Below are 26,785 nucleotides of genomic sequence, written 5' to 3'. Positions count from 1 at the left end.
TCATGGTGTTTTGTATTTGCCACTTAATGTCACACTCCCTTCAGTGCAGAGATGCTCGTGGGGTCTCACACCTGCACCTGGGGCTTTACCCCCGAACTCAGCACTCCTGCACCCACTGACTTCCAGGTTGCCCCTCCCATAGGCTGCCTGACCTATGCCGTGCCCCAGACAGGAGTGGCAGACCAAGCTAGACATCTCCCCTTCCCCGGCCCGTCACCCCAACCCACTATGCGAGGCAATGCACAGGGTATTGTGCCTTCCTTGCTGGGGCAATGTCCTTCTGTACTGGGTACCTAGACCCCCTAGAGTAGCTTAGAGATGCCTCCTGGTGCTGCCAGCTTGGTGCAAGAATTCCCATTGCTTTGCCCTTCTCTGAGATGCTATGGATGTGTGATCCTGACCCTCTGTCTGCCAGCACCCCAGTGCCTGGCAGAAGATGTGTCAGTCACTGGGTGGGGCCTGGGGTGCTGGGAGTGGGGTCACGGGCGGGGACTTTAAATGTCCTGGAGCGATGGCAGGAGGTGGGACCACGTGCCAGCATGCCAGCTGAGGCTCCAAGTCCCTGATACACAAATTCAAAGACAAAATTATTATGAATTTCAAGGCAGCAATGGGGAGCTTTAAACACCAAGCGTGGGGCCCTTCTGAGAGGCTGCACGGGTGACACGTGGGTGAAGGCAGCCTTGTCCTGCTGCCTCCTGCTTCATGGAAGTTGGCATGGCTGCTCCCTCTGCTTGGAATGCTCTTCCCTCCCTTGCTTCCCTAATTCACTCGTACACACTCAGCACCTGCTCAGGTATATCCCTTCCCTGGAGAATCTGCATCAACCCGTCCTCCCAGACTGGAGGCTTGTGAGAGCAGGAAAGAGATTTCATCCTCAGAGTACTCAGGGCCTGGCACAGAGAAGGCACTCAGTAGCATGGAATGAGTTAGGAGCTGAATGAGTGGCTGGGCGGGGGGAAGAGAACGTGAGAGAGGTCTATACCAGGCAAGGGAGACAGCAAGGCAGCTGCCTGGAGGCATGATGAGCCTGGTGTGTTTGGGAGACTGTTATTCCCTGGGTCAGAAGGCAGGCGAAGGGCTGCTGGGAAATGAGGCACCATATCAAGCTGGGGTCAGACTGTCAAGAGCCTCGAATGCCAGGCTGAGGATTCAGACTGTATCCTGGAGAGAGCAGAGTTCTCAGAGGGGACTCTGGCACTGGCGTGCTACGGTCACAGCTGTGCTGCGGACTGATTGGAGAGGGTAAGACTGGAGGCAGGGAGCCTGGTGGAGGCTGGTACAATTGTCCAGACCCCAGGCAGTGAGGGAGGAGTGAGGGCAGAGCCGTTCAGCCTCTGTCCCCTGTGCTGGGTCCCACACAGCCTAATCCCTTTCTCTGGCACGTTAGAACGAGGTGCTTGAACGTCACGGGGCCGTTGAGCCCCGTGCTGTGGGATTATTGTATGCTCGTGGACTCGGGCCCTGAGGAGGGACACACACCAGTGTGCAGCCACTGCTGAATCTCGTTGCTGCCATGCAGCTTCTCTCGTCCGATCTAGGGTCCAGAGTTAGCTCTGAGTCTGAAACCCCTCGCGCTCCTAGCACGAGAACTTTGGAGATCAGGCGGGGCCCTGGAAAAGGGAGTGTGGAGAGAGACGGGCAGATGTCAACCCAGGAGAGTAAGTGATAATTCCAGGAACAGTGCAGGTGCAGGTTCCCGTCCCAGTGTGAAGGGTTGCCCTTAGAACCGAGCGACACCCTAGACAGGCGGAGATGCTGCGGGTGGGGAGGGAGTCAACAGAAGGGGTATGAGTGCCAGGCGAGGACACGGTAGGCAGTGGATCAAAGATCTCTGAGTTTATCCAACTCCCCCCCACCACCCCACCCCACCCCCCAGTTCCGAGTGTCTTCTTGGTTTGGGAAGAGACCCTGACGAAGGGAGAACTACTGGGCTGGGCTGGAGACCATGGGCTAGACCATCCTGGTGCTGATCCTGGCTGGGGCACAGCTGGCCAGCCAGTGCCCAAGAGGAAGGGGGAGTAACGCGCCAGATCCTGGTGGAAGCAGCAGGTAGTCGGTAACAGAGAGCTCGTTAAACGAGTGAGTTTAATAAGCGTGTGCTTCGGAACTGCCCGGCACCATGATGACGCCCAGAAGGACCAGGCAATCAGATGCTGCTTCTGCCCTCAAAGAGCTTCAGGTCTCCGTGGGGGAAACTCCTCAGTGAGCTACTCTGAAGGCGAAAGAGTTCATGTACTTCAGAGAAGTGGAGTCGGAGGAGGGTGGTTTCTTGGCTCTGCCGTGAGCAAGGGGAGGCCCTGGGCCTCAGGGTCCTGTCGTGCACTGGACCTGAGCAGGCATCCCCAGGCCCGATGGAGCATCAGAATCCCAGGAGCTTATGACACACCCTTCGCTGGGCCCCAACCCCAGAGTGTCTGATTCTGTAGGTCTGAGGAGGGGCCAGAAAGGTGCATTTCTAGCAAGTTCCAGAAGCTGCTGTTGGTGGTCCAGGGACCCCGCCTTGAGAACCAGCAGACTTGCGTAAGGACTTTCAGACATTGCTTTATGGGCATAGCCTGTCCCTGTGAGATCCTACCAGAAGCTCTGAAAGAAAGGTGCACGGGCGTGGTCAGGGAGCGTGACATTGCCACCCACTTAGGTGACACATTACCCCCCCCCTCCCCCCCGCTATTTGTGCTCAGCAGCCCTGAGCTAGGCCCCAGGGACATCAACAGGGTCCAGACAAGGTTTGCTGCTGACAAGGTTTGCTGCTGGCCTCGGGTACAGACCCTGTGTGCCCTTTCTGGCCCTCAGTTTCCTTCTCTATGAAATGGGTCATCGTGAGAGTGAGCAAGGCACAAGGCCACAGTCGTGGGCAGTCTGGTCAGCATTTCTGCTGTCCGGGCTTCTCCCTACATCCTTGGGCGGCTGCGTCGGCTTCTGGTGCTCACAGCCAAGAATCCAGCCAGATTCGGCCCCCAACACCCCAAACCACAGGCATGTGCCGCCCCCACTGGGGAGGAGCAGGCCAGGGTTCATCTGGCCCCCAGGAGCCCCTGGCTTCTGGCTTTTGGGGCAGGCCGAATATCTCCAGTTACAGAACCTCCCAGAGCAGTGGCTGTCTCGGGCCTGCTTCTGTCTCTGCCACCCCTTGCAAAGCCCCTCAGGCAAAAGCTATCACAGGGGTTTTGTTCGGTGTTTTGTTACCGAATTCTTCTTCTCTAAGAAAGAACCCACTGTGTCGGGCAACGCCTGGAGTCTGGCAGGGCAAGAGGGTCATACCCCTTCCCCCGCCCCACCCCCTCCATCCAGAGCTGCTTGCTGAGGGTGGAGACAGTTCCAGGGGCTTGGGTTTCTTCTCTCAAGCTCCCCTTCCTTCAGGGAGCAGTTTCCAAAAAGTCACTGCAGTTCCTGATGCCCACGTCTTGTGCTTGGCATTCGAGGTCCCTGGAAGCCAATCCCTCCTCTTCCCTCCCTCTCCTCCCTGCTCCCCAGACCCGGCAGGGTTTCCACAAGCCAAAGCAGCCATATCTTCCACTCACAAACTTTCATTCCCACCTCCCAGCCTTTGCTGGGGCCAGGCCTCTCGCCTGCCTTGCCCTCCCCTCATTCAAGAGTGACCTGCAGGCCCAATGTGCCCATGACTGAGGTTGCCAGGATGCACGCTGTCAGTGCTCAGGCTGGGACTATCCCAGACAAATGGGATGAGTGGGTCCCTTTAATTCACTCTATGCGCACCACATCAAGGCAGCCACTCGCCCAGAGCAGGGCAAGGACACAGACACAGAATGGAATAACAGTTCAGAGTCTAGCCAATCCAGGTAGACCTTGATCCAGGTCCTTGGTCCATAGCCACATAGCCTCCTCCTGGGTACAGTCTCTGTTCTCTGCTGCCCCATGCCTTGCTTCCTGGAGTCTGGGATTTGTTTTATGGAGCAAGTAGCAAATGTTAGGGAGGCCATGGAGGCAGAGACTGAGCCAGGAGAGGCAGCCAAGGGTGTGGGCAAAGTGTGGATTTGCAGTCTCTACCTCTTGCTGATGTGTGACCTTGGACAAGGCACTTCCCTTTCTGAGCCCAGTTTCCCCAACTGTAAAAACAGCCTTTTGATACTATACCTTTAGTGGCATCAATAAATGGCAGACCAGATTATAATAAAGTTTAACTAGCAGCCCATAGCAGATAGAGGATCTAAAATCTTGCAGTCCAATGCCCTGTGTTCCCTGCATATTTGAGATATGAGACTGGGGGCCCCAGAATAGAGGAGAAGTCCTCTCCCAGGCACTGAGACCACCCAGGGAGTAAAGGTACAGCAGGGCTGGACTGACCTCATGACTCCTGGGATGGTCAGGAGAGGCCTCTTTGAGAAAGTGACCTTTGGGCTGAGACACAAAATCTGGGGGAAGAACATTCCGGGCAGAGGAAACAACCAGTGCAAAGGCCCTGAGGTAAGATCTAGCTGGATGTGTCTGTGGCTGATAGGGCTAGGGTAGGAGACAAGATCAGGGAGCCCAGTGTGGGTCAGGTCATGCAGATGTATGAGTGCAGCAGATGTGAGTCTAGAGAGATCATTTGACCCACCTGGGGTCACATGTCAAGCTCATGAGTACAAGGCTGAGGTGGGAGTCATGCAAGGTTGGGGCCCAGCAGAGGATGCTGTTTTTCTAGTGCTCGAGCCAGAGAATGCTGGCGTCCAACACCCCACTCAGCTAGGGCAGGGCAACTAGATCTGACCCAGATGCAGCCTCAGGATGGTGGCCTGAGCAAGGAGCAAGTACCAGATCCCTTGGATCTACAGGACTGAAGGCATAGAAGGGCCAGCTGCACTTTTGGTCCTGTGGACTGGGTTCCAGATGTTTCCAAGTAACATAGGACATGTCAGCAAATGAGAGCAAAGGTCTCTGACTCCAGAGCCTCTGTTATCCCTGGATATTGCATGTGACCCTGTGCCCACCATCCATTCATTCATGCATGCATTCATTCATTCATTCATTCATCCTTTTACTCTCTTATTTCACTCATTCATTCACTCAAAAAACTTTAATGAAGAACCAGGCTCTGAATCAGATCTTATTAATAGCCACATAGCCTTAGAACCCAACCAGACTCTTACAAAAAACAAACAAACAAACAAACAAACAAGAAAAACCAAGAGGAACTTGTCCCTGGGAAAGGATCCCCAGAGGCGAGGACATTTGCACTAAGACTGCAGAAGGTCTGTTGGAGAGAGGAAAAGGCATCCTGGGCTTCAGGTACTGACTACAAGGGCACAGAGCTGTGAACTTGCATGGCTTTTAGTGTCTGGGACCAGGGCCACTTGGGCACAATTGCATCATAGGGTGCAGGGACTTGTGGGAGAGTAGGAGGGGACCAGTAGGTGTGAACAGGACCGGGGGGCTTGATGCCATGGACCCTGGGGAGCCACCGAGGGAGCCGTACCACTGGCTCCATAACTCCAGGCCATGTCCAAGCTGGCCCCAGGACCCCAGCACCCTGGCTTCCTTTGGCAGCTTGGCCACTTCTGCCTCTCCCTCCCGCCCTCCCATGAGCTCCAAGGCTGGACTCGTGTGTGTCTTTTCTCCTCCCATAGCCAATCCCCATAAATCACCCCTGCTCATCCCTGAGTTATTTTTTCACCGTGGAGATATAACCTTGCACATGCTTGGCCTGGAGCCACCCATTTGCTGGAAGGAGATATCAAGGCTCACATTGCTCAGGGCCCTCCTAGCTTATCGTGCCCTAGCAAAGATGGGAGGGGCAACTAAGCTGGGAACATTCCTACAGTTCGGTCATTAAACATGTATGGAACAAGGGGCTGGACCCATTGAGGGGCTCAATGCCCACTGATTACATCAAGAGACCAAGATGGGGCTCATCCTCTTCCCCAATTTATAGTTCAAGTGAGGTAAAGAAGGTCCTCAGAGGACCTCCGTCATTCAGAGGCTGAACCTTTAATGTCTTCACATTTGCTTCTTAGGCCCCCCCACTTTCCTTTCCCAGTTTAGCAGGGTCTTGTCCTGGCTGAAGTAACAAGGGCATTAATGTCCACTGAGGCATCAGCTGAGAAAGAGGATGGTGAGAGATCACGAAGTGTTAACTGAGAAGTAAGGTGTTTAGCTGAAAACAAAGATGTTAGTTGCTAATTAAAACATTAGTCAAAAAGCAAGGAGTTTGGGGTGCTTGGGTGGCTCTGTTGGTTGGGCGTCCAATTCTTGATTTCGGCTAAGCTCGTGATCTCACAGTTATGGGATCGAGCCCCTCGTCTGACTCTGCATTGAGCATGGAGCTCGTGTAAGATTCTCTCTTTCTCTCTCCCTCTGACCCTCTCCCCAGTTCACGCCACTCTCTCTCTCAAATTAAAAATTGAAAAAATTTAAAAACAAGGAGTTAAGTGGTCACCAAGGTGTGAGCCCATCTTCCAGATACTGGCTAAAATTTAGGGATGGTGAATAACTCAAGTGTTAGTTGATAACTTAGATGTTGGCTGAAACACTAAAGCAGTCAACCGTAACTAAGATTGAAACTAAGATATTAATTTAGAATTAAGGTTTTCCTAACTCGGTAATGAAATGACTACCCAATTATTGAGGCAGAAACTCTAAGGGATATTTGTACACCAACATTCATCTCAGTATTAGTCTCAATAGCTAAAACACGTCCGTCGATGGATAAATGTGGCATGTGCTCACAATGCTCACAAATCACAATGTGGCGTTCTCTCACAACGGAATATTCAGCCTCGAAAAGGAACGAAATTCTGACACACGCAGAGCATGGACAAACCTTGAGGACATTATGCTCAGTGAAATAAATAAAACTCATAAAAGGACAGACACTGTATACTTTAATTTATATGAGGTCCTTAGAGTCAAAGTCATAGAGACAGACAGCAGGATGGTGATTGCAGAGGCGGGGGGAGGGGAACGGAGAGTTAGGGTTTAATGGGGACATAGTATAGGAAGGTAACAAAGTTCTGGAGGGGCGCCTGGGTGGCTCAGTTGGTTAAGCATCTGACTCTTGATTTCGGCTCCATCATGATCTCACAGTTCATGAGACGGAACCCCGCATCAGGCCCCACACTGTCAGCATGGAACCTGCTTGGGATTCTCTCTCTCATTCTCTTTCTTCCCTCTCCCTCTTGTTTTTTTTTTTTTTTTTAATTTTTTTTTTCAACGTTTATTTATTTTTGGGACAGAGAGAGACAGAGCATGAACGGGGGAGGGGCAGAGAGAGAGGGAGACACAGTATCAGAAACAGGCTCCAGGCTCTGAGCCATCAGCCCAGAGCCCGACACGGGGCTCGAACTCACGGACTGCGAGATCGTGACCTGGCTGAAGTCAGACGCCCAACCGACTGCGCCACCCAGGTGCCCCTGCCCTCTCCCTCTTGTGCATGCTCACTCTCTCTCTCTCTCTGTCAAAATAAATATACAAAATTAGTAAAAAGTTCTGTGGATGGATGGTGGGGATGGTTGCACAGCAGTGTGAATGGACTACTGGCACTGAACCACACTCCCAAAGTGGTTAAAATGGTGAATTTTATATTATTGTGGTATCTTCAACCACAATAAAAAAAAATGACAACCCACATGGGTGAAAGGAAAGATATAGGGTGGCCAATAAGCACATGAAAAGATGCTCAACATCACTAGTCACCAGGGAAGTGCAAGTTAAGCCACCATGCCATCCCAGCACATACCCTTTGGAACTCAAGTCAGAGCGACAGGTCACATCAAGTGTAGATGCAGAAATGGAACCCTCAGAACTCTCTTGCATGCCTGGTGGGAGTGTGAGATGGCCCAATCTCCCTGGAGAAGAGATAAAAGTTAAACATCTGTTCACCATTTGGTCCAGTGGCCTGGCCCCTGGTTGGGGGTGGGTACCCAAGAGAAATGGAAACATATGGCCACACAAAGACCTAGACTCAAATATTGCCAGACTTTTAATTTTATTATTAAACTCCAACCTGGAGACCACCCAAATGTCTCTCACACAGTGGTCCATCCACAAAGGATCACTACTGACAATAAAAGGGAATCAACTACGGGGCACCTGGGTGGCTCGGTCGGTTAAGCATCCGACTCTTGGTTTCAGCTCAGGTCATGATCTCAAGGTTTGAGCCCCAGTTTGGGCTCTGTGCTGACAGTTCAGAGCCCATTTGGGATTCTCTCTCTCTCCCTCACTCTCTACCCCTCCCCTGCTTGCGCTCTCTCTCTCTCTCTCTCTCTCTCTTAAATAAATAAACTTAAAAAAAAAGACAAAAGGGAGCCAACTACTCTTTGCACAACATGGATGAACCCTGAAATCATTTTGCTGAGGGGGAAAGGCTAGGCTGCAAATAATACACATTGAGTGATCCCATTTATGTGAAAGTCTGGAAAGGACTAACCAAATTGATAGTGACATGAGGGATAGAGGCGGGAATTGTCTGCAAAGGGACAGAAGGGTAATGTTTTGGGGGGTGACGGATACGTTTTGCATCTTGATTATACCATTCACTACATGGGTGTACAAGCCTTTGTCAAAACTCAGCAGAGTATAAACTTAAAAGGGATATGTATTGTGTGTCCCCCTCACCAAATTTGTATGTTGTGCTCCTAACCCTCAGACCCTCAGAATGTGACTATACTTGGAGAGAGGGCCTTCAAGGAGGTGATTAAGTTAAAATGAGGTCTGAATAGACATTCTTCCAAAGAAGACATACTGATGGCCAACAGGGACATGAGAAAGTGCTCAACATCACTCATCATCAGGGAAATGCAAATCAAAACCACAATGGGATATTACCTCACACTCATTAGAATGGCTATCATCAAACAGACAAGAGAACACTAGCGTTGACAAAAATGTGGAGAAAAGAGAATCCTTGTGCACTGATAGTAGAAATGCCAACTGATGCAGCCACAGTGGAAACCAGTATGGAAGTTCCTCAAAAAATTAAAAATAGAACTACCCTATGATGCAGCAATCCCACTTCTGGGTGTATATCCGAAGGAAATGAAATCACTACCTCAAAGAGACACATGCACCCTCATATTCACTGCAGCATTCTTCACAATAGCCAAGGCACAGGAACAATCTAAGTTTCCTTCAGTGGCAGAATGGGCAAAGAAAACGTGGTGTATAGATACAGTAGAATAATATTTGGCCACAAAAAAGGAAATCCTGCCATTTGCGACAACATGGATGGACCTGCAGGACATTATGCAAAGTGAAATAAGTCAGAGAAAGGCAAATGCCGTCTGGGCTCACTTACGTGGAGTGTTAAGGAGTCAGACTCACAGCACCAGAGAGGAGAAGGGCGGATGCCAGGGTCCAGAGAGTCCAGGATAGGTGAGATGTTAGTCAAGGGCACAAACGTTCTGTTGCAAGAGGAGTACGTCCGGGGGATCTAATGTGTAGCCTGGTGACTGTAGTTAACAATCCCGTACAGTATACTTGAAATTTTCTAAGACGGTCCCTCGCCACACACAAAAAAGAGGTAACTATGAGGTGATGGATGTGTTGATGGACTTTACTGTGGTGATCATTGCACAACATGGACAAATATCAAATCATTATGCTGTATACCTCGGACTTGTACAGTTTTAGTTGTCAGTCATACCTCAGTAAAGCTGGGGGGGAGGAGTAAAATGAGGTCGTGTGGGTGGGTCCTAATCTAATAGGACCGCTGTCCTTACAAGAAGAGGAGATCGGGACACAGACACAGACAGAGGGATGACCATGTGAGGACACAGCGAGAACAGAAGCCTGAGAAGAAGCCCACTCTGCCAACACCTTGGTCTTGAACTTGCCAGCCTCCAGAATTGCGAGAAAGTAAACTTCTGTTGTTTAAGTCCCCCCGTCCCAGGTCTGTGATACTTGTTCTGGAAGCCCCAGTAAACGAATACATTTTACTCTATGTAAATTATAGCTCTATAAAACAAAAGTGAAGGGAAATGAAAAGACGAGCAAGGTTCCGTGATAACTGGATTATACGGCAGGTCTTCAGGGCTCGTGCGTCCCCACACTCGGGTCTGCTCCTCGCGAGCCCTCCATAAATGCAATAAATGCCAAAGTCCTGGCTGCCACCAAAAGCATGAAGTGATCATCGTGGCACTCCCTTCCTTTCTCCGGGAGATTCTGGAATTTTTAAAAGCCTCTCCAACAGAGACAGAAAGTAGCATATGGTGGCTGCCAGGCACTGGAGGGGGGAGGGGGGATCGGGGAGTTAGTGTTTCCCGGGTGCAGAGTTTCAGTTTGGCAAGACGAAAAGAATTACGGAGACGGATGGTGGTGATGATTGCAGACAACATTAGGGACTGTGGTTAACGCCACAGAACTGCACACTTAAAAAACGGTTAAGACGGCACATTTTATGTCATGTGTATTTTACCATGAGTTTTAATATTGAAGGAAAAAAAACAGTTTCTCCAGTCCAGAGCAATACCTACTACGTGCCAGACTAGATATGTAATAGTGGCCAAATGACCCGGTGGTTTTTGAACACTGTGAGGCTGTTTTTTTCACCTGCATTGTACAGGTGGGGTTTCTGAGGCTCAGAGAGAAGACGTGACTTGCCAAAAGTCACACAGTGAGTTGGTGGCCATGTCGATGGCCCGATGAAAGCCGTTGTTCACACACGGGTGGGTCAGGTTTCCATGGGCTCACCAGTTCCCTGGGCAAGTGCCCAGATCCTTTCAGAGGAGGTAAGCTCCTCTACACCTAGCTTTGTTGGGCTTTGAGAGGCCTAAGGCAGGTGTTATCTTTCAGGGCTGTGGGGTTCCTTCACTTAGCCAGGAGGCTGCATGTGGACACTGGCACCAGGGAGGCCAGGGAAATGGCCTGGAAGGTGAGCTGGACTGTCCCACCCCACCGGGCGAGCAAGCTGGTTAGTGACTTGCAAGCCCAGGAGGTGCGCCCTGGTTGATGGGGGTGGGGGTCACGTCCCTGAGACCCGGGGAGATGTGGCCGTGGAGGAGAGGGCTGTGATAGTGTGGTCTGGGTGGCTGCCTGGCTGTGGCCTTGGGCGTTTCTCTCTGACCGCCTTTTCCTTATTTCATTTCACGTCTTCCGGGCAGGCGGTCCTGACCCCAGCAGACCGGGGGCGCCTCTGGCTCCCACAGCCCGCTGGCCACTCACACCTACTCTCAACTGTCTGTGGACCTTCCTCCTCCCCCCAGATCGGGAGCTCCAGGACGCAGAGCCTGCGCCTGCCTTCCGCCGAGCCCCCAGAGCCAGCCACACTCAAAGGGGGGCCAGACAGTGAAGTGGAACGAGCACACAAGCTAGCGTCACACCTGCATTCAGCTCCCAGCTCACCCAGCCACTCGCCGTGGGACCCTAACAAGTCACCACACGCCTTGAAGCCTCAGTTTCCACTTCGGTCAAATGGGGCCAACGAGGACTGTCTGCCTCTCGAACTGCAGATGACATGACATGGTTCAGAGGCCCTGGGACTCCCTTCTTCAAGAGTCCCACAGTAGGTGGGGAAGGCAGGCCAGGACGGCCTGGGCCCAGGGGTGGGACTCTGCTGGAGAGAATCCCAGTAGGCTTCAGGGAGGAGGACACTCCTCGAGCAGGGCCTTGAACGACACCACTGGGAGCAGGCATACTGAGAATCATAGTGACAGTGAGGGCAGACATTTCTGGAGGACGTACCCTCTGCCAGGCACAGTTCTAAGTGCTTTTGACAGAGTCACTCATCTGAACCTCAGGATAACTCTTAAATGTAGTAACTCTCATTAGCCCCCTTTTATAGAGAAGAAGGCCAAGGCACAAAGAAGCTACATAACTTACCCAAGTAGGAGTTGGCCAAAGTAGGGCGTGGCAAGTAAAGGGGACAGCCTGGAGGAAGGCACAGAGAAGGGAAACGAACAGACCGGCGCACGGGGAGCCGGTGGTAGGTTGGCGCAGTAGTGGTTCCCGTGACTCACCCCTCCCTGGATTTTAGCCCTGGTGTAGCCCCCTCCCACACTGGCTCCGGCTTGGCCAGGTAACTTGCCTTAGCCAACGGAACATCAGCAAACGTGATGTAAGCAGACATTTAGAAAAAGGGATGCCCAAGGCACACTAAGACTTGCTCTGGGAAAGCTGCATCCAGCGGAGAAGCCCAGGCTAGCCTCCTGGAGGCGTGTGGCTCGGCCAACAGCCACCACACCAGGCCTCAGGGATGTCATCTTCCACCATCCGGCCCCAAGGTGTCTACAGCTGCCTGAGTGAGTCCAAACAAAACCGCAGAAGTGCCCAGCTGCACCCGGATCAGATGGCAGAGCTAATAAAGTGGTTGCTATTTTAAGCCACTAAGTTTGGGGATGGTTTTGATGCATCAATAGATCATTAAGACAAACTTCTGAGTGTCTGGTGCCTAAACGGAAAGGGACAGGCAATGCCATACAGTGTGACATAACAGATGACTGGAAGGTGGCCTGTCCTGGGGAGCATCGTGGGAAGAAAAGACTTTTTAAAGGAGAAATTCTGGGGCTCGGGTTAGCCAACATGTGCCGCCCCCTGAGGAGGTAGTGGGGGTTTGTACCCTCCTCTGAATTCTGGACCCTGAAAAGAACCTTAGCCTAGCGTCCCACATCACTATTTCCAAAGCACCCAACTACCTTCAAAGGCTGTCCCGTCTAGCACCGGGCATGAACCCAGGCACACAGTAGGTGCTTTAGAAATGGTCACATGATAGAGGATGCATGGGTCCTCGCGTCCCCACCCTGTACCCTGAGCCACTGTGGAAACACTAGATTTCAGCTGCCTTGTTATTCAGGGTGTGTCCACCCCTCCAATGGATGGAGTGTTCTCCTCCCTCGTTAGGCTGAATCTGGTGTTCTGCCCCCCTCCCATGTTAGGCGGCCCCCAAATCTCCCTGTGGAACGAATTGGGGCATACGTCCCCCCTTGGAATGGATGACTGTAATGTGACTCTCCATTTAGATTATGGGGAATGTCCACCTACTCCCTCACACTGGATAGGAGCAGCCCACCTCCCCGTTGGGACTGGGAGCTCCTTGACAGTAGGGTGTCCACTTCATCCACCCCCCTGGCCCCACACCCAGCGTAAGACCTGGCCCCAAGGCTCTGTGGCATGAGCCTCTGTTTTTCAGGAGGGCCTCCAGCCTCCACTGCCTGATCTTTCAGTGTCTGTCTAGAGCTTGGAGTCCATGCGTGATGGTCAGAAAGAGGGACGGACACACAGCCTGCTTCCATTTTCACTAGTTTCCTCTTCCTCGTCCCTCTCTCCTCCCCAGCATGTTTCTTGCACCCATTTCACAGAACGTGAAACTGAGACCCACAAGTGATGATAGATGTGCTCAAGTTGCTGACAGGCAGTGTGGGATGGAGCCAGGACTCAAACTCAGGTCCATCTGGCTGCAGGCCCAGAATTCCTGAGAAGCACACCAAGAGCCACTGTGCAGGAGGGAGACTGTGCTGTTTGCCAGGGTTCCTGGGTGAGGCTCAGGAGCCAGTCTTGAAACGCTGCCTGGAGAGGGCCTCTGGCAAGGCTGTGCATCTAGGCAGGGCCTCTGAGGACCACCCGAGGAGGGCTGCAGGAGTCCCTCCAGACCCACAGGGACTCACAGGCCCTGCAAAGAGCCCTGGCCCAGGAGGCACACACAGCTAGAAGCCAGTCTTGACTCTGCAGCTAACTAGCCACCTTGTCTCAGTTTCCTCATCCATACAATGGGGACAGTAATACCCATCTGAGAGCAAGGTACTAAGTGCCTGGCCCATAGTAAGTGCTCAGTAAACACGAGTTCCCCTGCCTCAAGGAGCCCGCATCCCACCTTGGTCTCCCTTCCTCCTCATTCACACAGGTGCCCCCCCCCATTTCCTGGGTCAAATGCCAGCCACAAATGTCATCCTCCTTTGACTTACCCAAGGCAAGTTGGAGTTGGCCATAAAGTAGAACAAAATACCAGCAAGGAAAAAGAAAAAAAAAAAAACAACTCAGAATAAACAAGCCCCCAAGGCTCAATGCCTCTGAGTGACACATGAGTTGGGGGTCACTTGGACAGCCATGACCATCCAGCTCACCTTCACTCCAGCCGTCAGGGGTGGAGAGGACCGGAGGCCACCCCAGGGTTCTGAAGCTGCCAGCCCTGCCCTTCATCCAGGCTCCACTTTTCGGTCAGTGTATGACCTTCGGAGAGCTGTGTGGCCTCTCTGTGCCTCACTCTCCCCATCTGTGAGATGGGCAGAGAAGTGGCCATACTTGTCTGCCTAATAATCTTATTTGCCTGTTAAATGTTCCACTGAAGGTAGAGCATCTAGCACGGTGTGAAGCCAAGTTGGGCTTTTCAAGAGGCTGCTGTCGGTGTTCTTCCACGATAGGTGGACACCATGGGGAAATTCAATGATGCCACAGACCGGGGGCACCCCCAGTCCACAGCCCCTTCACACTCCACAAGAGCTATAAGCACAGCCAAAAGATTGGGGGAGCCTCTCCTTGGCCCCCCAAAAGCCTGCCCAGAGCCCTGCACCCACTGGGTCCTTTGCCAATCGTAGCATGTCAGCTTCGGAAGTTCGTCTAACCCAGTGGTGTTGAACTTTTTTTGTGATAAGAATTTTTAGCCTCAGATCTCTTTCTTCAAACGAATTCTTACAGAGTAGCCCGTTGGGTAAAAAACAGCACAAGGTCCCACGTTCTGTCAGTTTGCTCCTCCTCCCCCTGCTTCCAGACACCCCCAGACCCCCCGCATGAACCATCATATGTAAATCCCTGCCACAGCACAGTAGTAATGACACCTCCTGCATTAATAGTGCGCCTGCTATGTGCTCTGCACTGCCCGAACCTGTTGTCTCCATCCTCTGCACTTTCCAATCACAGTCAGAGAACTGACACCTCATTGTATTCCATCACCCAGGTGGGAAGACTAAGTTAGCCAAGGTCACCCGGCTCCTATGGGGTGGATGAGATTCCCACCGAGGCCTGCCATGAGCTTCTTCTACTGCCCCACATGAGGCATAGAGAAACTGAGGCCCAGAGTGGGGGAGAGAGCAGTGACTTCCTGAGGCCATACCCAAATCTGCTGAACCTGGGTCAAGACCAGTGTGATCAGGGTGACTTCTAGGCTGGTCATCTGCCTGTGGGTCCCTGGGTGGGGAGAATTTGCTAAGCCAGGATTTACAACTGTCCTAGACTTGGCCTTGCAGCAGATTAACCTCCAGAGCAGCTGAGTTTTAGGGTGTCTGGGGCTGAATGCTGTCATTGCTTTTCACCCTGAAACTCAGCTCCAAGGCATCTGAGGGTGGCTAGAATAGAGGGATTATCATGTCTAACCCTCTTGCTTACAGATAGGGAAACTGAAGCCCGGCCTTCCAGCTGGCAGCCAGTGGCTTTCCAATGGGCATTCTCTGTCACCACTATTTTATGTGTGACACTAGTGACAGCATCCTCTTAACAACCCCAGCAGTCAAGGAAGGGGCAGCATTTATTAAGTGCCAACTGTATGCCTATCCTGCATTAGCATTAGTTACTATGATGGGAGTATGGTTGGCACAGATATTATATTGGTGCACAACATAGTGATTCAACAATTCTATATGTTACACAGCATTCACCACCGTGACTGTGGTCATCATCTGTCATGTACAACGTTACTGCAATATCATTGGCCGTGCTCCCTATGCTGTACTTTTCATCTCTGTGACTTCTTTGTTTTAAATTGGAAATTTTTACTTGTTAATCCCCTTCACTCGCCGCCACCCCTTTCCCCCTGGCAACCACCAGTTTGTTCCCTGTATTTATGAGTCTGTTTCTCTGTTCTTGTTTGTTTTGTTTTTTCCTAGATTCCACATATAAATGAAATCGTATGGTATTTGTCTTTCTCTGATTTATTTCACTTAACAGAATATCCTCTAGGTCCATCCATGTTGTTGCAAATGGCAAGATGTCATTCTTTTTTATGGCTAATATTCCATTATGTATATATTTCTACATACACGCACACACATATTCACCACGTCTTCATCCATTCATCTATTAATGGACACTTGGGTTGCTTCCATATCTTGTCTATTGTAAATAATGCTGCAACGAACATATATCTTTTTGCATTAGTGTTTTCGTTTTCTTTGGGTAAATACCCAGTAGTGGAATTATGACAGAGGAATAAAACTGAGACTGTTTTCCGAGAAGGCCTCCAGCCTCCACTGCCTGATCTTTCATTGTCTGTTTAGAGCTCGGAGTCCATGCGTGGTGGTCAGAAAAAGGGACCGACACACAGCCTGCTTCCATTTTCACTAGTTTCCTCGTCCTCGTCCCTCCCTCCTCCCCAGCATGTTTCTTGCGCCCATTCACAGAACATGAATCTGAGACCCACAAGTGATAGTATTTCTATTTTTAAATTTGAGGAACCTTCATACTGTTTTCCATGGTGGTTGCACCAGTTTACATTCCCACCATCAGGGCACAAGGGTTCCTTTTTCTCCAAAACCTCACCGACACTTGCTTCTTGTCTTTTTGTTACTAGCTATTCTGACTAGCGTATAGGTATATTTCCAACTATCATCTCCTTTGCTCTGCACAACGGCCCATCTAGTAGAAGGGGGAACTGAGGCTCTGAGAGGGAAAGTGACTTGTACCTTCCCAATGCCATGGAACTCACAATAGGTGTGGCAGTGTGAGGAAGAGGGAGGGGGTAATTTATAACTCTGGAGACACCCACTAAGAAGCTCTCCACTCCCCACCAAACAGAATGTGGACTCTCCCACACATAATATATGCCTGTGGAATGTGTGGAGGACTGGATGGATGTCAGGCTCATTGGTGGTGCTCTGCAAGGGTTTATTGAATGAGAGGATGGATGGATGGATGGATGGATGGATAGATGACTGTCCACAGGGCACCTTAGTGGCTCCAGGCCACTGACCCTAGAGAGGAGGCCTGGAGAAGTCTGCTTCCATGCCCCCAACACCATGCCCCCAATTCTTTCCACCTTTTTATTCCTCCAGGGGAGCCAGCTGCCCACCTCCGTTTCTCCTTTGAAAGTAATTGTTTCTGCTTCCCTCTGTCTCTTGCCTCTCAGAGCTAGTTCCATGATGCATTCCTTCAAGGACAACTCTTGATTGAGGATTGAGCACGGATGGGCTGCCTGGTTCCTTTCTAGGGGAAAGGTTTACACTTTGAAAGGGTTAGTCTTGAGACAATTGAATCTGAGGACTTGGTGTGTGGTCTGGCCGCATGCAGGATTGGGGCTCAGCCTGGGGCTGGACTTAGGACTCAGTGTGTAACCAGGGGAAGGGCTTAGCCCGGGGAATGGGCAGCCAGGGATGAAGTTAGGGCTCAGTGTACAACCAGGAGCAGGGCTCAGTCTTTGACCAGATCCAGGGCTCAGTTAGGAGCTGGGGTTAGAACTGAAGACTCAGTCTATAACTTGGGTTAGGATTCAGCTGGGTTAATGTTTGGGATCAGACAAGGATAAAGATCAGGTTTGAGTGTATAGTCATGATCAGGGCTTAGTTCATTCCATGAACCAGGATTAGGGATTCGTCTATGGTTAGCATCAGAGCTCCATGTAAAACCAGGATCAGTCCTAATTCTATGGCCAGAACTAGGGCTCAGTCTATGACCCGAAACACAGTTCTGTCTATGACCAGAGTCAAGGCCCAGGTTTTGACCAGCAACAGTGCTCAGCTTGGAACTAAGGTCAGGGCACAGTTTATTTTTAGGGTCAGGGCCCAGGCTCTGACTAGGGTCAGGCTTCAGTCTGTGACCAGGATCAAAGGCAAACCTATGAACAGAACTAGGGCGTGTTTGAGGGAGAAATTCAGGCCTTAGGCTACAGCTAGGATGGGGGTTCAGTCTGGAACCAGGGCTGGAGCCAGAGCTCAATCTGTGACCAGGGTCAGGGCCCAGGTTATGATCAGGATCAGGGCTCAGTTTATGTCTGAGGCTATGTTTATAACGAGGCTATGACTGGGGGGAGGAGTCCGTCTGAGACTGTGATCAGGGCTCAGCCTACATCTAAGTTTAGAAGCTCTTCCATGGATTCCTAGTGACATAAAAGATTGAAGACAGCTTCCAAAACCACTTAGCTCCCCCCACCAAATCTGGACCCCCTGGAGCCAACTGAATTTTTCTTCTGTTCATTAAAAACCTAGCTTTTTTTTAGCGGGTGCTGTCCTAGTACATCCCACACCACCAGGGGAGATGCCTCAGTGCCTCCACCCAGACCCTGTCTCCCCCATCCCTGCCAGGGAGCCTCCTGGCTCCAGGGCTATTAAGGGAGGAATCTGTGGGAAGAAGAGGGTAAACAAAATCCGTCACGCGGGGCCGGGGCAGGCGCCCGATCCTCCCTGTGGCTCCACCAGCTGACTCCGAGGGAAACCAGCAGCACTGAGCCAGTGATGTTGACGGGAGACTTAATGAAATCCAGAGGGAGGGGCCCTGGCAGGGCCCACCTGGAAGGAGGCCCGAGATGGTAATTAAATTAATTCTGGTATATGTCCCAACAAGCGCAGGAGCAAGAGCTGGGGCCAGGGTCCGTTTGCCCAAGGCTCCAGGAGTTTGTCATAATTACAGGGAAAAATAAGTTTCAGAACTTACGTAACTCCACTGCTTGGGCCCCAGGGGTTGGGCCCAAATTGTTTTTCTTTTCCAGGAAATGCATATACGACAAAGTTGCACCTGCACACCAGGGTCACCTCCGTGGGTCACAGGACATGAAAGGGCACAGAACGACAATTTAGTTCTTATCCCCCTTTCTCAGATGAGGCAAAATGAAGCTTGCAAAAGCCTCTTGTCAGAGTTAGGTGATCAGGACATAGGACTATCAGCAAGGCCCAGAACCCGGTTACGCTGCTCCAAAACCTCTCTACTGTAGAACTGTGGGCAACCAGGGGAGGGGCAGATTCATTCTGCCTGAGAGAGAGGAAGGGAAGGCTCTGGAAGGGGGCCCTCCTTTAAGGATGAATTGGGGTTGGCCAGGCTGAGAAAAGGAACCGCATAACAGGCAGAGGAAACAGCACATACAAAAGCACAGTCACTGGAAAGAGCATGGCATGATGGGAGGAAGGGGTCATCCTATAAGGCTAAGTGCTACCTCAAGGGCAGGGTGGGAAGAGGAAGCTGAGGCAGGGTGGCAAAGAGCCCCATACGACAGATGAGTAAATTGAGGCTCAGGTGATTTGAGACATCTGTCCAAAGCAACACAGCCAGAAAATGGTGCAGCTGGGATTAGAACCCACATCTGTCAGGCTCAAAACTGCTTCCTTAAATGCATTTCTTTCCTGCTTTACCCATCCCCCGGCCCCACGCTTTCCCAGCTTCCCAGCGCAGCTCAACCTGGGTGCCAAGGCATGGAGATGCCCCGGCCATGGTGGAAAACCATCGGGGTCTCCAGGAAATGAGGAGGAACAATGGGACCACCAGCCCAGGAGCAGGGCAGCGGCAGGGGGCTGGTTGCTGACCCCACAGGGCTGTCTGCAGAGTGAGGAAGCAGAGGAGTCTAGGGACCCATGGTGGCAGGGGAGAAGGCAGTTCCTGAGAAGCCAGTTCCAGTCTTGGACAGGAAGTAAGCATCCCACCCAGGAAAATATATAGGCCAGGCACGGACAGGGAAGCAGGAGAAGCCACTTCTGGATTGGTCCCTCCAGAATCTGCACATCAAGTTCTCAGGAGCCCCCGCTTCTCCTGGAAAATGCCATCCCTGGTGGTTGGCAACTGAGGGATGCCATCAAATGTAGCTCCTAGAAGAGGCCAGGCCTGCCCGAGGGATCTATTAGCTTTCAGAGGGTTTCCCTCTCCAGATGCTTTTTTTTAAAAATATTTTTTTAATGTTTATTTATTTTTGAGACAGGGGAGACAGCATGAACGGGGGAGGGTCAGAGAGAGAGAGAGGGAGACACAAAATCTGAAACAGGCTCCAGGCTCTGAGCTGTCAGCACAGAGCCTGATGCGGGGCTCAAACTCACGGACCGCGAGATCATGACCTGAGCCGAAGTCGGACGCTTAACCAACTGAGCCACCCAGGCACCCCCCTCTCCAGATGCTTCTAATACCTTGAAAACAGCACCTGAATGGAACCTGGAAAAAAAGTCTTTAGCTTGTGGAGACCTCTCTGTGGGGTTTTGTCTCCTCCCTCAGCTGGAGGCAAATAGATTCTATAGCACAGAGATGAGCAGTGACTGACCAGACATCACACAGCACAGTCCAGGTGGGCCTCCTGGAGAAGGGATGTGATCAGGCTCAACCCCCAAGGCAGGGCTCTCTCATTTGGGTCAGAGGGTCCTTGACGTCGCCCTTAATCAGGAATGAGAGTGTTTGTTTTCAGCTGAATATTTCCCCAACCGCAGACGAGACGGGACTGCACATTCCAGATTCCTGGCAGCTTGGGAAACTGTACTGTGGGTCCTGCCTGGTCACTTCTCCACCTCCTGGTGGCCTAGTGCCCACCCCCAAGGCCTTGGGGTCTGGCTGCCAGCTTGGATGAGAACACTACTTGTGGCAAAAGGTGCTGGCAATATCTTACTGCCTCTCCTTTCCCCGTTCTTCCAGACTCCTCTGTTCCCTTCCCTCAGATCTCATCTCCACAGATGCTAACTTGGGTCATTGGAGTTTCACCAGACACAGTGAGGATAAGCATCTCAGGCAGGGGAACAGCATGTGCTGCAGCCCAGAGGCAGGAAAATGGTGCAGCCTCTTAGGAGAAGGTCCATGAGCCTGGTGGCTAAAGCATCGGGCTCCTGCCCAGCGAGGGGTGGGTGATGAGACAGGGCTGGCTTGCTGGGGGCCCAGAGCACTAAGGACCTGTTTTATCTAATAGCATCAGGGAGCCATAGAAGTTAAGCAGGTGAGTGCCAAGGTCAGAAACGTATCCCAGAAAGCACCCTTCAGTGGGGGTCGGTGGGGGTGGATTGCACAGGTGAGCATGTGGAATCCAGGAAATGAGGGAGGGAGTTGGAGGGGAAGGCCCAGCCCAAGCCCAAGCCAGGTTCAGGACCCTCCAAAAGATGACACAGGCAGAGCCACATCATCAACAGATACGGGGTCGACAGACATGCATGGTAAGGCTCCCATTTTACAAAAGAGAAAACTGGGCGCCTGGGTGGCGCAGTCAGTTGAGCGTCCGACTTCAGCCAGGTCACGATCTCGCGGTCCGTGAGTTCGAGCCCCGCGTCAGGCTCTGGGCTGATGGCTCGGAGTCTGGAGCCCGTTTCCGATTCTGTGTCTCCCTCTCTCTCTGCCCCTCCCCCGTTCATGCTCTGTCTCTCTCTGTCCCAAAAAAAATAAATAAAACGTTGGAAAAAAAAATTTAAAAAAAAAAGAGAAAACTGAGGCTCAGAAAAAAGTGACTTCCCCAAGGTCACCTATCCAGGGAGTGATGGAGCACAGCAGACTCCAAATCGCACAGTTTGTCTCTCCTACAGTCTCCTTGCCACCTGTGCCCGGGATCTCTGAGGTGATTCACACCTCCAACCAGGGCCCTGGTCAGAGGGGACACATCTCCACCCCCATTCGCTCCCACCAGCCCTGAAGTGAGCTCCACTCTCCCGCACGGTCTGTTTCTCCCCCTCTACTCTTCAGTGGGGTTCACTTTGGGAAGTTCAGGGGTCTGCCTCCTTGCTTTCATCCAACTTAAATCTGCCCCTCCCTCTCCAGCCCCCTGTCCACTGCTCACCTGGACAGCTGGGCAATTATCTCCCCAGGCAATGCATCCCATTGACCCCATGCCCCCTACCATCTTAGCGACCCCGAACTGTGGGATGTCGCCAAATAGACCACACACTGCCACACAGCCATGACGGCACACTGGCCATGCTATCTGTCTAGGTCACTTTTCCTCGTGAACTTCTATTCATCCCTTGATACCCAAATGAAAACCACCTCCTCAGAGTTTGCGCTCTCAGACTGCTCCAGCCAGAATCGGTCTCTTTCTTCTCCAAACCCTAGGGAGGTGGCTTGTTTGCCTACCCCACCACCAGGGAAGGCCTTGGGGACAGAGCACCTGTCTCACCTCTGCCTCCTCAGCATGCTGAACAAGGCCAGGTATACAGTAGGTACTCAGTAACTGCCTACTGTAGCCGATTAGAGAGAGAGATGAATGAACGCTTAAGTGAATGAATGAAGGAATGACTTCATGCTCACACCCCAGAAGCACAGATGGTCAAAGACAAGTTTCTAAGCCAGATCCCGGCTCTGCCTTTTGCTGGCTGGGTGACCATGTGGCTTCAGCCCCGAACCTCAGTTTCCTCCCCCATAGAGTGTTGGCAATCATCCTTACCGTGCAGCCTGAAGACCGAGTTAGGTAATACGCTGATAACAGACCCAGCACGGTGGTGCCCTTGAAAACATGCTCCGCAAAGCCAGCTGGCCTGTTTGCCTCTGCCACCTACCAGCGGTGTGAGTTTGGACAAATTACTTGACTGGTCTGTGCCTCGGTTTCCCCATCTGCAAAATGGAGACTAATTGTGCCGACCGCAGAGGGTCCTTTGGAGGAGCAGAAGAGGAAATGCACTTAAGATGCTTACAACAGAATGTGGCAAGTGCTAAGTGCCAGATACATGCTTGTTTCATAAACTTGTATGCAAAGCGCCTCACACGTGGTGTGTGTTTGAACAGGGTGAGTGGGCAGGCCCTCTCACGTCCCCTACCTCTGTCCTGCAGCCCGGGGCAGAGGGGGTTCTGATTAGTTGTCACAGCCACAGCTATGCAGAAACATCAGTGAGTCAAACGCTGCAGGATCTGCTGGTTTTCCAAACAGAGATCCCACACAGGCATCGAGTTAACCGCCCATGTCAACAATAACGGCGTTCGCTTCAGAACCTTCCGTGGAGGGGGCAAATACAAAGCAGGTCACGCTGACAGGGGACTTCAACTTAATGGGCTTCACCCTCTGAGCCCTGCTCTAGAAACGCCTTTTGAACCTGCTCCTTTTAAGTCCCAAACCAAAGTGTTCCCTTCCGCTCTGCAAGGCTGATATTGCTGTGAGCATGATTATTTTAGTTGCTTTTTCTTTCTTTCTTTTTTTTTTCTGAGCTCTAAGTACCAGCTGATTCACTCAAATGATGATTTAATCCCTTTAGCCTATGACAAGAGTACGATTCCCAATGGAAAGAAGAAGAGACTGAGGCTCAGAGAGGTTGCCGAATGAGCCAGAGTTCACCCAGCGTGGAAGCAGAGGTTGTGTCTGACTCTAAAGGCAGTGCTCTTAACATCGGTGCTCAGCACTGGCTGTACGTTGGAATCAACTGGGGAGCTTTGAAAATGCTGACCCTGGGGTGCAGCTTGGGCATCAGGTTTTATAAAGCTCCCCAGGAGATCCACTCGACAGCCAGGTTGGCAGGAGAGGACCTGGGGACAGAAGAGCATGTCCAGGGGAGACACATCCAACGGGACATGTACAATCCATGCAGCTCTAAACCTCACCCCCAGCAAGGATGGAGTGACCATCTATGCCTTGGTGAGCCAGCTCCTGCCAGCCTCCCAGTGGCAATTTAATCATTAAAGACCAGACCCCAGCCGGACACAGCCCGGGAGCTTCCAGAAAGCTGAAATTCTGCAAAGGATCAGCAAGAAGGCAGCACATCTTGGGGCGGAATTTCTTCCAGGAGCCCCTGCTGACCCCAGACTGTTGCCTGGACTGGGGGCTCAGCATGTCCCCTTGATCTGGCTTCAGCGCCTGCCTCCCCTGATGGTTCAGCTCAGGCATGGCTTTCTGACTTTTTATTCCTTTATTAGCATGGGATCATTTCTTCAAAGAAAATCTCAGGGATTTGGTTTCTCCAGACTTTGACTCAGGCCCATTCATTCTGACATTCCAGTGAAATGTTTCTAAGCCAGCGTCCTCCCTCCAAAACTCCTCTGATATCCACAAACATCAGTCCTCGTTGCTCATCCAGGTTCCCAGAGGCCGGCAGATTCCACAGCCCCTAAAAGAGTTTAAGTTCTAATTCCAGTTCTGCCACCTTTGAACTGAGTGCCTCGGGCTGGTCGCTTAACTTCTCTGAGTCTCAGTGTTGTCACCTAAAATGGGCACTTACCTCATACTCATTCAAAGACTACTGAGGGGGCGCCTGGGTGGCTCAGGCCGTTAAATGTCCAACTTTGGCTCAGGCCACGATTTCACAGTTCGTGAGTTCGAGCCCCACATTGGGCTCTCTGCTGTCAGCTCAGAGCCAATCCTCTCCTCTCCCCTCTTTCTTCTCTTCTCTCTCTCTCTCTCTCTCTCTCTCTCTCTCTCTCAAAAATAAATAAACATTTAAAAAAAAAAGACTACTGAGATTAGATGAGATAAGAATGTAACATTCTTAGCCAGCGCCTGGCATGCAGGAAGCACTCCATAAAGACAGCTGTTATTAGATTGTAGTCAGAGAGGGATAGCAAACCCCGAGTCCCACAGCCTCTGCTCCAGGCCTCAGGGATTCATATCCTATGTGGCCCACAGCTCCGACCCAAAGTCATTGTCCTGCCGCCAGAGATGGATCCCAGGTGGCCATCCTCTGGGTCAGATGCTGGCACACCTACTGATACACTGCCCGCCTCCCCTCTGCACTGGCCACAGTAATGAATAAAATGAACCGGAGCCCTGAGAAACCACCAGCTGCCACCAGCCCTAACACCATCTCTAAGGCTCTCTCGTTCTGTCCCCAATGCCACCACCCTAGTTCAGGCCCCCACTGGTGCTCATTCCTTACTCCTACCCTGCCTCTAGGCTCAACCCCACAAGTGGTTTCTCTACCCAGCTGAAGCCACATAAATCACTTTATTATTTTTATGCTCATTTATTTTTGAGAGAGAGAGACACACACACACACGGTGAGAGCAGGGGAGGGTCAGAGAGAGAGGGAGACACAGAATCCGAAGCAGGCTCCAGGCTCTGAGCTGTTAGCACAGAGCCCAACGCGGGGCTCCAGCTCATGAACCGAGAGATCATGACCTGAGCCACAGTCAGACGCTCAACAGAGTGAGCCACCCAGGTGCCCCCCCACATAAATCATTTTAAAACACTGTGATCATCTGGTTATAATCTTCTATGGCTCCCTAGTCCTTCCATCTAGAAATCACGCAGCATCATTCTGTCTTTGTCGCGGGCCCACCCAGACTCAAGGGGAGAGAATACACCGGGCCTCACCTCTCCAAGTGAGGAGGGTCAAAGCCACATCCTGAGAAAAGCCTGTACAGTAGGAGCTGGTTGCAGCCATTCTCAGAAAACACGAACTGCCCCAGGGAGGGGGGAGGGAGGGGAAGGTACATGTAACAACTACATAAGCACAGCAGCCGGGGACACTCAGTGCAGGGACAAATGTCCATGACCTTCACTGTCTTACGACTCATGCCTTGGTGGCTGATATGGGCCTGACTCAGTCAGGAAGGCTCAGCTGTTAGCCCTGCCTGTAACACGCAGGAAGCATGCAGGAAGATGTCTGTCTGTACCGGGAACATTGGCCACATAACAGGTTTTTAATTTGAAAGCTCTGAAGGTTAGTGATCTTAAAAATTCCCCTGTGATACTGAAAATGTGAGATGGGCCACAAATGATTTCCAAGAGGTTTGGGGCAGGAAAGATGGGAAGTTTTCTGACTCTTCCTGGCCAGCTGAGGCTCCTGTCCTCCAGAGGTTATCAGGAGAAGAGGGGCTAACTGGCATCTACCCTTCCAAACACAGAAAGGGCCTGGAACATTCTGGGAAGATGTTCCGATGGGATTGGGTGCGTAGGCATTCCATGCAGAGGTTGCAGGAGGGAATTATAGGGTCAGGGGTAAGGGGCTGGCATGGGCAGGACCAGCCCAGATTTCCTCTCTTCTTTTTCACCCTGGGCCTTGTCTCCTCTTTCCTCTCAGCAGTTGAGCCCAAACAACACAGACTTCCAGAATGTGGGCAATCCTTCGGATCCCATGGGTTAGCCACTGATACTTGTTTTGGGTGTTTTCTGTGCAGAACCCCACTCACCTTCAGACCTTTGGTTGTACCATATGGATCTCCCGGGCCTCTGGCATTGACATCTGTCTCCTTGCCCAGGAAAGGCAAGGCTGTGCCACCTGGTGTATGTCCCCTCACCTCTCTGAGTCAGTCTTAGTAGCAACCTCTGAGCTGCTAGTCTTATGGGGCAGTTAGGAAATAACAACACAAAAGTGCTCTGTAAAGGAATAGTAACAGGCTATTAGTAACAGGAGTTAATAGTAACAGGAATGTGGGAAGAGAAAGGATTTTAGGATCAGAAGGCATGAGCTCTTTTGCTTCCAAGTGTGGGTGAACCTCTCACTGAGCATTTATTGAGGACCCACAGTATGCCAGGCCCCAGGCAGTGCTGCGGAGACAATGACACACACAGTGGATGTGGCCCCTGAACTTGAGGGCTCACAGTCTGATCTGGACTGTTCCAGAAACTGGGGGGCAGAGACTAAGCAGATACCTGAAAGATGAAGAAGAATTAGCAAGACAGAGAGGCAGAGAAGGGGGAGGTATTTTCTTCCTGACAGAGGGAACAGCATGTGCGAGGGCCCAGGAGTCAGGGAGCGCAGAGATTTCTGGAGCATGGAGCTTGAGCCTAGAGGCAGAGCTGGAGGGGGGGAATAAATAATAAGAAAGACACATAAAGAAAATACGCAGCATGTTAACAAGTGGTAACTGCTAAAAAGAAAACTAAAGCAGGAAAGGGACTGAGCATGTTGGGGTAGAGGCAGGCGCTGCCATTTTTTTTTTTTTAAATTTTTTTTTTCAACGTTTATTTTTATTTTTGGGACAGAGAGAGACAGAGCATGAACGGGGGAGGGGCAGAGAGAGGGAGACACAGAATCGGAAACAGGCTCCAGGCTCTGAGCCATTAGCCCAGAGCCCGACGCGGGGCTCGAACTCCCGGACCGCGAGATCGTGACCTGGCTGA

This window comes from Prionailurus viverrinus, chromosome A2, assembly GCF_022837055.1.
Source record: "Prionailurus viverrinus isolate Anna chromosome A2, UM_Priviv_1.0, whole genome shotgun sequence".
In the NCBI taxonomy this organism is placed as follows: Eukaryota; Metazoa; Chordata; class Mammalia; order Carnivora; family Felidae; genus Prionailurus; species Prionailurus viverrinus.
This window is presented reverse-complemented; position numbering follows the sequence as displayed.